This window comes from Octopus bimaculoides, chromosome 10, assembly GCF_046866305.1.
Source record: "Octopus bimaculoides isolate indiv1 chromosome 10, ASM4686630v1, whole genome shotgun sequence".
NCBI classification, from domain to species: domain Eukaryota; kingdom Metazoa; phylum Mollusca; class Cephalopoda; order Octopoda; family Octopodidae; genus Octopus; species Octopus bimaculoides.
In genome coordinates this window covers 53,296,602-53,310,252 of record NC_142937.1, presented here as the reverse complement: position 1 = coordinate 53,310,252, position 13,651 = coordinate 53,296,602, and the positions used below count along the sequence as shown (strand labels likewise).

The following is a 13,651-nucleotide window of genomic DNA, read 5'->3' as shown; positions in this document are numbered from 1 at the left end:
ATTGGTGCTTTTTGTACACTATTATACATTTCTACGGTCTGGGTTTGTTGTTTTTTGTTTACTTCGTTTTTGCCGGAAATGTTACGTTTGTCCTCGTGTTCTGCTATCTCAGTGTTTATATTATTATTTGGCATTGTTGTGTGACTACTATCTAGATTTTCCTGATGTATTTTTCCTTTCAATTGTTCTATTTCTATTTCTGATATTTTTTTTGCTTTTAGAATATATCTTCTTATGTTAGCTAGTTTGTTAGGGTTCATTGTTTTATCGAGGTCTTTATTTACATTATTTTTCTTCCATATTTTATATGTATGTGTTGTTGTGTTTTCGTTTTTTGGGTAGAGCACTGCTGTGAAATAAGCGTGTAGGATCGAAATGTATTCCTCACGTGTCCATTTATGCCGTTTTGGTTTTGTTTGCGGGACACGAGGAACAACGTCCGGCCCTTTATTTTGACGGTCATCGTTTTCGTAGGGTACCGGATCGTTCATTTCTGTTGTCAGATTGTTTTGCACGTTCAGATCTTCGTATTTTTTGCGTAATAAGCTTACAGTACGCACTTCTCGGTTTTTATTCTTGGGTGGAATAATACCGGTGTTATCTAATCTGTTTGTAGTTTTTTTGTACATGCTGTTTTTGGGTTTTGATTTTGATGTAACACGTGTGTTTACGATCGCTGTGCAGGTAGTGGAGGTATCAAGTTAAAATACATCATTATATTTGGAAAAATAGAAATAAATTTCAATGAGTATTACTTACTCGGATATAGTCCAACCCTTTGTCAGCTATTTTTTGACTCCATGCGATGTCTTTATTTCCGATGTTTTGGGATAAATTTCGGAGCAGTGATTTATCGTTCTCACATGTTAAACATCCCCGGTGTAGTCATGTTAAACATCCCCGCTGTAGTCATGTTATTAAGTCAATGGGCTTGCAACTGGGCACCTGGAGGGGCAAGTCCATGCCGTCCAACAGCGTCGTAGGGCGCTAGACAGACGGACCCGTTAAACTGCTCGGGGTCTGGTTCGGTCCGGACCTCCAGTTGGAGAAAAACTGGGAAGAAGTGACGAACAGGGTGGCCAACCTCACCCAGAAATGGGCTGAGAGGAAGCTCTCCTTGAAAGGTCGAGCGGAGGTAGTGAATGCGTACATCGCATCCGTCATCTATTACCGTTTGACCGTCGTCCCTTGTCCCGACCGCTGGTTAACCAAGATAGTACGCTTGCTCTTCAACTTTTTGTGGAAGGGTCAGGTACCACTGGTCAGGCACTCCATCTGCTGTCAACAGCCGCTGAACGGAGGCCTTGGCATGCCGTGGTTGCTGATGCGCAAACATGCGCTCAGGCTACGACAACTCAGGCGCTTCCTGGACGGTGAACAGGTGTGGTCGCCTTTCGTCAGACGCGATTTTCCGCAGCTCGTTTCTTTAACAGAGCTGCAATCCTGGATCAAACGTAGACCGAGAAAGGGCGCTTGGCACCTCGAGTGCCGCCAAGCTCTCACCGCCCTCAGTCAGGCGGGCAGTGCGATCGGTAGTAGATCCACTCTAGCTTTCTATAGAGGGTTAGTGGGAGAAAAGTGCGACGACGTTCTCGGGGAAACTCTAGGCGTCGAGGATAATCAGCTAAGCAGTCTGTTCAGGAGAACTTTCGGGCCGGGGCCCATGGATAATTTCCAAAGGTCCCTCGCCTGGCAGTGCTACCGAGGTGCGCTACCTGTTCGAGATAAACTCTACCGACATGGAAGTGCCGTCAACCGGGCCTGCCCGAGGTGCGCTCAGGACGACGAAACCGTTCTGCACGCACTCGTCCAGTGCCCGAGCATTGCTGACCTGTGGGTCTATATCGAACAGCTACTGTCACGTGTAGGACGGATCCGGCTATCAGCTGGATCCATCGTGAGAATTGACCCGCCGACCTCCTTTAATTTTCCTATGCCTAGTGGCTGTAGCGAAAGAGGTGATATGGTGGACCCGTTTGAAAGGCCTAAAGTCAGACACTTTCCTCTTTGGCCAAGGCCTCATCAACTTTTTCAAGTTCCACTTGAAAAGGAAGATGAGAGTAGAGAGGGAAGTGCTGTCTCATAGCAAATTCGTTGAAAGATGGGTGACTGTTGGAAAAATGGCCAGTATAAACGGACCAATTCTGAGAATACACCTGTAGAAAAAAAGAAGGTAATGTAAAAGGAGAAAGGGCTCTATACCCCTTTCTTATTTTTTCTGACCAGGCTCCCGTGGTTTTATGGGTTTTTCCACGTGTAACCTTTCCTTTTTCGAAGCGCCTCCCCCTTTGGGAGTTCTACTTGTTTATTTATCTATTTATTTATCTATTTATTTATTATATCTTCCTCCGTTTTCTTCCTCTGTTTAGACGAACTTTCCTACCTTTTCGGACAAAACCTTTTGTAACCTTCGTCCTGTCTTTGTCCTTATATGTTTTTAATTGATATTAGCCCTTGTGGCCAATAAAACGAATTAATTATTATTATTATTATTATTATTATTATTATTATTGTTATTATTATTATTATTATTATTATTATTATTATTGAGTGAGAGAGCAGTGCATGCCATCAAAGTGACACTGGGGTAAAATATACGAAGCCCATTATACCCATCATGACTACCCGTCTGATAAGGGTACACTAGGCACATGCATCACAATCATATGAGCGCGACATGGTGATCTCATATCAAGATAAACAGCGCATAACCTCGCAGGTGGGGCCCAGTTAGAAGTTTTTTCAGGTCAAGTAGCCCATCCCGCTCAAAAGGTTCCTGAATAAGGGTTGTTTAAGGATGTTGAGCAAAACACCCATGTTTCCAAAGGTGAATTATTCAAACCTCAAAGAATTCCTCTCAACACATGGCTATGATGCTCCCCCACTACTTCTGCTCATGATCAGAGATGCACATATCGTCAGCCATCAAGGGACATGCTCAACTGGTTAAGGTCAAATAACTGATAAGCAAATCTGTGGTATTAAGCAGAATATTTGCTGTAGTCCATCTTTTATACCAATACAAAACAATGTACATGATGACACTTCCAATCAGTTAAGATCAGGAGCCATGAGAGTCACTGCCTGGTACTGCATCCGGGCATTATCATCATCATCATCATTATTATTATTATTATTATTATTATTATTATTATTATTATTATTATTATTATTATTATTATTTTATGTTTGACTTTTGTTTTGCATTTGTACAAGTTGGATCCAAGTCTCACCCAGAGACCTCAAGAGACAACAAGTTAGAAGTTCATGTAGGTGTTATGCCTAGGGTACCATATATTTGGATTTGTACAGTTTTGTTCTAGTGAATGTTTAAGAAACCATAAGAAAATTATGTGTTTGTTTTAAAATTTGAGATCACATAGACAGTATTTTACGTAGGATATGGGCAGTTCCCATGAGCACTATCTTTTGAACTTCAGCCATTTTGGGGTTTCCTGGTATCTGAGCTAGGTAGTAATCAGCCCGTTTCACTGTCATTCCCAGGGCACCTATGACAATAGGTATTGTTTTCATCTTCAGATTCCACATTTTGCTAATTTCTATTTCAAGATCTTTATATTTGCTCAGTTTTTGGTAGGTCTTGACAGATACGTTTATATCGATTGAGACAGTCATATCAATGAGGAGGCATGATTTTTGTCTGAAGTCTTTCAGTATGATGTCTGGCCTATTTGCGTCTATCTTTCTGTCAGTTTGAATGGTGAAGTTCCAGAGGAGTGCGATGTGATCATTTTCAAGTACTGGGGATGGTTTGTGTTCCCACCAGTTTTTATCATGGGGCAAGTCCAGGTTTTTGCATATATTGTGCTTATTAGTATTATTATTATTATTATTATTCCTTTGTAACACAGTGTAGGTAAGTCTTTAGTCATCTGTCAAGTCACAACAAGGCCCTCAGCCAGATAATACTTTCCTTTAGATGTGCTCTATGCCCAATAAGACTGCTTTTTGCAAGACATCAATCTTGCATGAGATTTCTAGTTGTCTTAAGAAGTTTAAAGTTTCAATGGGATTCAGACCAACGCTCTGATCACCACTATTATCAATTTTACATTACCCTTTCGCATTCCACTTTCAATTCGGAGTACTTGGTGATTTTTTAACCTCTTTACTCACAACATTCATGTCATTTGGTATGGCTACATCAATGATCTGACAGTATTTGTCTCTCTTATACAATATGACAATATCCGGCCGACAGGGTTCGATTACACGATTTGTCTGAAAATCATAGTCCCAGAGTATCGTTACTTTTCCATCCTCCTGCATAACTTTACTTGTTACATGCTCATACCAGTTCTCTGTTACTTCATATTGGTATTTACAGCATAAGAGCCAGTGAAGATACACATACACTTTATCGTGACAGCGCTTGCATTCTTTTTGTGCAAGGCTCTCACATCCACTTACCAAGTGGGTCACATTTTCCACACTCTTTCCACAGAGTCTTCATTTCTGTGTGTCAGAAGTTTTATAGATGTTATACTTCACTGGCTTGGTAGCGAGAGCCTGGTCTTGTGCAGCAATGATCAGGCTTTCGGTGGTACACTTCAAATCACCTCGCTCAAGCTATGCCCACGATTTTGTATTATCCTTAACGTTTGGTGTATTCCTTTCAAACTGTCCATGCATTCTCATTTCAAGAAGGTCTTCTTTTCTGTTCTCCTCAGCTCTTTGGTTAAACTCTTCCTTGCTCATCATTTCATCTGCATTTACACCCATATCTTTCGCGACATATTGTAGCAGGTCTTCATCACTATTTATCAAATACTCGGCAAGCGTTCTCCTTTCACTCTTTATACAATGGTCTATACTAATTAGCTCTCTTTCTCTTCATATACAGTCTGTTTATGTTTACTTTAGGGTGTAGTGCCCCATGCAGCGTCATCAACTTTCCTGTTCTATCCAGTGCTGATATTTCCTCCTTAGTCCATTTGAGAATGGGTGCACTATATCTCACCACCGCAACTGCCCAGATATTCATCGCAGTAATCAAATTTTTGGCATTCATATTGGATTTCAACACCATCTTCACCCTTTTTTGATACGTCTCGCTGACCTTGACTTTCATTTCTCTGTGTAGAATGTCATCCAGCTCCAAAATCCCTAAATATTTGTACCCACTATCATCGGGTTCACCCCTCCTCATGGTAACCGCAGTCCTCTGCAGGATGCTTTCTTCCCTCTTTTCATATTAAGTACTGGGCATTTGATAATTCCAAATTCCATACCGATGTCCCTACCACACTTCTGGACTGTTTTGGTTAAGAAATCTATCTGTTTTTCAAACTTCCCACACAATTTCAGGCCGTCCATAAACAGAAGATGGTTCAATGATAGGCCTTTCTTCCCACATCGGTAATCCATTTTAACTTTCCTAAGTGTCATTGTTATGGGTATTAGTGCAATTACAAAATGTAACGGAAGAAACGAGTCACCTTGGAAGATTCCCCTTTTAATATTAACTTCTCCAAGGAATACATTACTTGAGTATAATTTGGTTTTCCACTCTTTCATGCTGTACATCAGAAAATTTATGATGTTGTCAGCAACACCAAATATCTGCAGGCATTGAACTATCCAAGAATGAGGCATCACATCATATGCCTCATCATATAACATGCCTTCTTAAAGTCAATCCAAGTCAGAGATATGTTTGTATGATGTTTTTTACAATGCCTCAAAACTATTGTATCGATGACCAGGTGATCTTTGGTACCCTGAGAACTCTTCCTACATCCTTTTTGTTCCCTTGGTAGTATTTCTTCCTGTGCCAGGATAGTGTATGTCTTTGTTGCACATATTCCAGTGAGTAATCATCTAGATTATGTTTAGGCATGCTATGGGACGGTAGTTCCCACGATATTCCCCTTTCTTCTATCTTTCATTGTAAGTGTTTCCTCCCAGTCACCATCCACGCGGGGACTGTACCTTTCAGGACACATTCATTCAATTCAGCTGTTAGTCTTTCATGCACCGAGAGGTATCTCTTCAGCCAGAAGCCATGAATCTCATCTGGTCCGGGGGCTTTCCAGTTAGGCACTTTACCCACTCGTTCGTTAACATCTTCAACAATATTCCTTTGTTTCTTTCCTCCTTGTAATTCTGTCTTGATAGTTCTTATCCACATTGCATCCCTTTTACGCACCACTTTGTTTCTCCATAATCTGCTTCAGAACTCCTTGACTTGATTTGCATCAGGAGCAACATTTTCCTTATTGTCTCCTTCTAACATTCGGAAGAATTGCTTTGGGTTATTTTTGAACAAGCTGTTCTCGAACTGCTTATTTCTGTTCACAAATCTTCTCATCTTCTGGCTTTTTGCCATGATCCTCTGCTTTAACTGCTCTATTACTGCATAAAACCCGTTCTTCTGTAATTTATATTTCTTTAATTTTTCTCGGCCGGTCTTTTTCCCATTTTTCCAGATCTAATAAAAATTGAGTAATGGTTAAAAGGATCTCTTAACCATTGCTCAATTTTTCCTAGATCTTGCCTTGCCCGCATAATGTCCCTTTCAATGCGTCGTTTCCACCATGGTTCTTTTGTTCTACCATTTTTTGTTCTCTTAAGTTTCAATGTCTACTCAACAAGTAGTACAATAGCCAGGAGAAGATCCCTTGTTTGTTTTATGTCCTCCGTCTAGATGTATGGTATGAAAGTATTTATCTTTTGTGTTACTTTATTTATCATACTCCTATCTACCCTTCTCATATCCATGAAGATTTTTTCTTCTGGAGAATTCATCAAGTCGGTGAGTCGTCTTTGAATTTCAAGCAATTCATTATCTAGTTGGTTCATTTCCCCTGCATGTCCACCCACCACAGTATCAGGGTTCACTGTATCACGTTTCTATTCCTCATCCTTAACAGCCCCAATACCATTTCCCTATTCCTCCTGTCTACTTTTCTCTAGGCTTTCAACTTCTACCTCTCTGTTTTCAACTCCGACCATCCTTGGTAGCCCATCCACAGGGTCTCTCAGACTCTCACTAATCCGAGATATTTCTACTCCAGTTAAGTATCCCTTCCTCCTAATCACTCCCACGTGGTTCATTAGTTTATTTTCTGACATTGGACGCATGTCCTCTTCCATCCAAAATTTCAACGTACGTCGGCCTGCTCCGCGACTCCTTTCCAGCTTTCTTCTTTCATGACATTCAATAAATGTATTGTACTCTTCCTTCGTCCACTTATGTCTGCTTTTGCGCACACCGTGTATGTGATCTGTTGTGACATAACGACCGTCCGAGGCCAGATCACTGCCCCTGATACGTGCGGTTTCGGACGTGCCTAGCGGGAAACCTTCACCATGATCGGCTATAGCTTCATTCTCGCGTTAATTCTTTCTTTGTTGTGTTGCATCGTGGTTTCATGAGTCGATCGTGGGGGTTCCCACGAGAGTTGTTATTGAGATTCCATCTCTCCCTTCCTCTCTTTATTTGTATATACACGTGCACATCTATGTACATACGCATATATATAAATAACGTGCTTGCATTGTGTCGCCTCCATAACCACAATGATTATCATTATCATCATCGTTCTACATATAGCATTAAAAAATATCAATAATAATATGGGACCCGGTATATTGCAGCAGATCTTCGTCACTATTTATCAAATACTCGGTAAGCGTTCTCCTATACTAATCAGTCCTCTGCCACCATTCTTTCTTTTCATATACAGTCTGTTTACGTTTGCAGTTAACACTTAATATTATCTTTTGCGCTCCCTGCATGAATGGTAATCCAGGGATCATTCTTGACTAATTTTTAGTTCTTTTACTGGTCATTTCAAGCGCTCCCACAATCACGGGTATTGTAATCGTCTTGAGAGTAGGAGGAAGAGAAGCAGCTTGGTGAATAGTCGAAATTCTACAGGTCTGTAAATACATTCGGCAGATGGTCAGGAGATCAGCAGTGGGCGTTCCTGTGCGATAACGAGACAAAAGAAGCCTCACACTTTTGGGGTCAGCATAGATCAAATGTTTTTACTACTACTAGCGATCAATGAGTGCGCTGACCGTGGTCTCGAAATGAACCAGTTCAACTTGTTCTATCAGTAATTTTTAATTACTGATAGAAAAAAATGATTGTGTGTGTGTGTGTGTGTGTGTGTGTGTGTGTGTGTGTGTGTGTGTGTGTGTGTGTGTGTGTGTGTGTGTGTGCGCGTGCGCGCGTGTATACTGATGTTCACATCGTTGAATTTTTAATTTCTGATTTTTTAAAACTTTAATGTCAACGATTTTCTGTGAAAATTTTACCCTCCTTTCCTTTCCTTTCCTTTCTCCCTGGGTATTCGAAAATGTAAACAACATTTTTATTGCAAAAACACTACAGTCGTCTCTGATTGGACATACAAACGAACATCTCTAGAAAATTTTAAAACTCTAATATCTACAATTGTCTGTGAAAGGTTTATCTTTCTTTTCTCCCTGACTACTCGCATATGTACACATAACTTCTATTGCAATAACACAATTTAATGCATGATAAAAAATGAATTAAGGAGGTAAGCACCAGCCAATATATACAAACTGCACAATTACAAAAACTGTAAACAACAGCAAAACTTATAAAAAGAAAAGAAAACTTTTAAAAACTATTATTATAAACCTGCCGGATGGCAGTTGGATACACGTTGCTGTAGAGGGGCGCAGACCAAAGTGCTACCTCTGCAGCAGCGAAAAACACCTAAAGAAAGACTGCCCCATCTACAAGCAAAGAGTGGAGGCAGACAAAAAAAGAAAATTCCTGCAGCAACAACAACCAAAAGCCTCCACACCACCAACACCATCACCACCAACACCACGAAAAGCGACACCACCATCTCCAGCCATCACCAAACCAACACCAACACCAACACCAAGAACCTCCACACCAAAGAAGAAAATAACAGAACCAACAACAACAGGATCAGCAACAACAATAACAGAAATTGCAAAAGAATTTTCGCCAGACCCTAAGGACATTCAGATCAGATCAGCTCGGATTGTGCGAGCACTGATAGTGAGAAAGGGAAGTGGCACACTGTACCACCAACGAAAAAACGGAGAAGAAAGACAAAAGAAACAATTGACAAAGAGGGGAGGCGCGAAAAAGGTGAGCTTCCCAACATCATCGGCAACAACAACAACACACACTCACAACAAATAGCAACACCTTCTCCACCGCAAACACCAACAATCACACACACCACAAACGTAACACCAAAGAGGAACACCTATTAAACTTTTTAAAAAACAGTACAAATGCAAACACCACAAACTTCATTATACCCTTATGCAACGCACCACCAGCACACATACTCACACTAAAGATAAGCGAAGAAAACTACAATAAAATAAAAGAAAAGTTTCCGAATGATGTTGGGTCGCTAGGGAGAAGTTTCTCCCAAAGCCTTTATCGGAATTTAGTGGAAACACCCACGCGGAAACATAGGAGAGCCACCCCACCGGAAAACAGTAAGTAGAGCCTTTTCTCCTCTAATACTTTCCTTTTTTTAAAAAAAAAACATAGTAATTCTTAGAATCTGAAGCATAAATGTGAGAGGCCTTGGAAACAAGGTCACCTGTTGAACGACCTGAGGTCTTACAGTGTAGATGTAGCAGCCATTAGCGAAACCAGGCTCTCCAACCCGCAGGAACTCGCAGTAATGACGGCGCTGCCTTCAGACTACTGGCTTCCTACGCTCCGACAGGAGCAGGGCAGTCGGATTATTTCAAACGTCTGGAGGTTTTCCTGGGTACATCTCGCACTTTAGTGCTAGTTGGGGACTGGAACACTGTCTTAGACGAACGTATCGATAGGGTGGGTGCGGGAGCATCTGATAGGAAAGGGGATGCAAGAGCCTCGCCAACCTGCTCAATCGCTTTCAGCTGTCCGACAGGTATCGACTAGACAACCCGAATGTGCCAATGTGGACTTGGACTAATTGCATCGGGTCGTCTAGATCGTACTTAGATAGAATTTTCTGTATGCCAGCGGATAAGAATAGCATAGGGTGTCCACAATTCAACATAGTCGGCTACACGAACCACAAATTCGTGATCTGTACGGTCGACTTAGATAGGCTCCATAGACAAGGTCCCGATTACTGGAAGCTAAACGCGTCGTTAACGGCGTGCAAAGCCTACAGAGACCGGATTAGTTTATTAGTTAGGAGGGCTTTAACCGGGGCAATCATCAATAACAACTGGTGGTTCGCCCTGAAGCGGGCAATTAGAGCAGAATCAATTAGGTTTAGTAAGGCTCTAGCTGTAGAACGTAAGAAAACAGAGCGGGATTTAGTTAACAAACTAGACGAGGCTCTTAGGACAGGCATCGCAACCGACGTGTTAGCAGCGAAGTTGGCCCTCGACCAACACTTTGATGCTAAGCATGAAGGCTGCGTTGTCAGAGCTAAAGCATTTTCGGTAAGCGGGGAGGGGACTAAGGCCGCTCGATGGGCCCGCGTGGCTGAGGCGAAGCATGGCAACAGAGCGACCATTCGGTCTTTGGTGGACCAGAACGACTGCAAGATTTCGGAACCGAAGCAGATTTGTGCGGCCTTTCAGCAGCACTTCGCTCGATTGTTCGGGACGACGGTAGGACGGACGACGGAACAGACTTCGGTGTTTACCTAGACGGCCTGCCGCAACTCTCGACCAGCGAAGCCGAGTGCTGCGAAGGACCCATATCTGCCTGGGAAGTACAGGAAGCGATGAAAGGCTGCACAAGAGGTAGATCGCTGGGTTTGGATGGTCTGCCTTACGAGCTTTATACGTCAATGCCAGACTTGTTTGCGGGCGTCTTGGCAAACGTCTACTGCAACCGGCAACAAAACGGGAGAATTCCTGCTTTTGTTTGTCGAGGAGTGGTGGCTTTGCTAAGAAAGGATCCAAACAAGGGGGACATTATAGGGAACTTTCGGCCCATCACTCTGCTCAATGCAGAGTTGAAGATTTTGGCCAAGGTGCTAGCCAAGAGATTGGCGCTTGTCGTGGGCAAACTGATCGGCAAGGCGCAGACATGCGCCGTGCCGACCAGGTCTATCCACGACAACCTCCATCTCATGCGCTACATCGTAGAGAGGGTGGGTAACGAAGCTGGCGCGGGTGGGGCTTTGATAAATTTAGATCAGTCTAAAGCCTTCGATAGGGTCGACCATCGATACCAGGAAGCTGTTCTCAAGGCAGCTGGTTTCGGTCCGGTCTTCCGCGGGTGGATAGCTGCATTATACAGCGGCATCTGCTCGGTCATACGGGTGAACGGCCATCTATCGGAACCGTTCAACATCTCGCGTTCGGTTCACCAAGGATGTCCTCTCTCCTCCCTTCTGTATGTATTGACTCTCGAGCCATTACTGCGGAAGCTGGAGGCTTTGAGGGGTGTCCCGCGCGATCTGGGATGTGGGAGGAGCGTGTCTGCCTATGCCGACGACGTCACCGTGATGGTGTCGAGCCACAGGCATATTGACCTGATTGGCGTGACACTAAACGAGTATGAAGCGGTGACAGGTGAGAAAATTAACGCGGAAAAGTCAGTGGGCTTGCAACTGGGCACCTGGAGGAGCAAGTCCATGCCATCCAACAGCGTCGTAGGGCGCTGGACAGACGGACCCGTTAAACTGCTCGGGGTCTGGTTCGGTCCGGACCTCCAGTTGGAGAAAAACTGGGAAGAAGTGACGAACAGGGTGGCCAACCTAACCCAGAAATGGGCCGAGACGAAGCTCTCCTTGAAAGGTCGAGCGGAGGTGGCGAATGCGTACATCGCATCCGTCATCTATTACCGCTTGACCGTCGTCCCTTTTCCCGACCGCTGGTTAACCAAGATAGTACGCTTGCTCTTCAACTTTTTGTGGAAGGGTCAGGTACCGCTGGTCAGGCGCTCCATCTGCTGTCAACAGCTGCTGAACGGAGGCCTTCGCATGTCGTGGTTGCTGATGCGCAAACATGCGCTCAGGCTACGACATCTCAAGCGTTTCCGGGACGGTGAACAGGTGTGGTCGCCGTTCGTCAGACGCGATTTTCCGCAGCTCGTTTCTTTAACAGAGCTGCAATCCTGGATCAAACGTAGACCGAGAAAGTGCGCTTGGCACCTCGAGTGCCACCAAACTCTCACCGCCCTCAGTCAGGCGGGCAGTGCGATAGGTAGTAGCTCCACTCTAGCGTTGTATAGAGGGTTAGTGGGAGAAAAGTGCGACGATGTTCTCGGGGAAACTCTAGGCGTCGAATATAATCAGTTAAACAGTCTGTTCGGGAGAACTTTCGGGCCGGGGCCCATGGATAATTTCCATAGGTCCCTCGCCTGGCAGTGCTACTGAGGTGCGCTACCTGTTCGAGATAAACTCTTCCGGCACGGAAGTGCCGTCAACCGGGCCTGCCCAAGGTGCGCTCAGGACGACGAAACCGTTCTGCACGCACTCGTCCAGTGCCCGAGTATTGCTGACCTGTGGGTTTATGTCGAACAGCTACTGTCACGCGTAGGACGGATCCGGCTATCAGCTGAATCCATTGTGAGAATTGACCCACCGATCTCCTTTAACCGGAAGCAAGTCCATGTCCAACTGCATCGTTGGGCGCTGGACGGACAAACCGGTTCAATTGCTTGGGTCTGGTTAGGTCGGGATCTCTAGATGGACAAAAAAATGGGACGAGGTAATGAGCAGGGTGACTACTCTCCCTCAAAAATTGGCCGAGAGAAAGCTATCCCTAAAAGCTCGGACAGAGGTGGCTGTATATCGCATCCGTCATCTACTATCGCTTGACCGTCGTGCCTTGTGGTCACCGTCTGATTACGATGGAGTGTATACTCTTCCGCTTCTTGTGGAAGGGACACGTCCTGAAGGTCATGCGGTCTATCTGCTGTCAGCACCCACTGTATGGTGGTCTGGTCATGCCGTGGTTGATGATGCGCAGACATGCACTGAGGCTACGACATTTCCAGCGCTTCCTTGACAGTGAACGGGTGTGGTCACCGTTCGTCAGACATGTATTTCCGCAGCTAGTTTCCTTAACGGAGCTGCAGTTCTGGGTAAAACGGAGACCGAGGTGGAGCATTTGGGAAATGGAATATCTTCAAACGCTCACTGTCCTCAGCCAATCGGACATTGTGATAAGTGGAACGTCCACTTTAGCTTTTTATAGAGGATTAGTGGAGGAAATGTGCGACGACTTTCTTGGGGAAACCTTGGGCGTCAAAGAAGATCAGCTAGCCGCTCTTTTCCGGAGAACTTTCGGCCCGGGACTGATGGATAATTAAAAAAAATCTCTGGCCTGGCAGTGCTATAGAGGAGCTTTGCCTGTCCGAGATGCACTCAGGACGACTAAACGGTCCTGCATGCACTTGTCCAGTGCCCGAGCATTGCTTACCTGTAGGTTTATGTCGAACATCTATAGTCGCATGTGGGACGGAACTAGCTGTCAACTGAATCCATTGTGAAGATCGTTCCGCCGCCTTCCTTTAACCGGGAAAGAAAGGCTGTGTTTTTATGTCTGGTGGCCATGGCCAAAAAGGTTGTATGGTGGACGAGATTGAAGAGGCAGAAGACAAACATCTCTTTGACCAATCCCTGATGAACTTCTTCAAGTTTCACTTGCAAAGGAAAATAAAGGTAGAGAGGGAAGTGTTGCCTTCTAGCCAGTTTGC

General features: G+C 44.2%; 1 protein-coding gene across 1 annotated transcript in view; it reads left to right on the top strand.

Annotated features, from left to right (window-relative positions):
- Positions 1-6,226: 6,226 nt before the first annotated feature.
- The window catches only part of LOC128248905 (uncharacterized), a 60,211-nt gene continuing 52,786 nt past the window's right edge, over positions 6,227-13,651 (top strand). The window contains exon 1 of the mRNA XM_089358631.1: positions 6,227-9,486. The gene's annotated coding sequence lies outside the window, so the exon portion shown is untranslated. The remainder of the gene's footprint in view (positions 9,487-13,651) is intronic.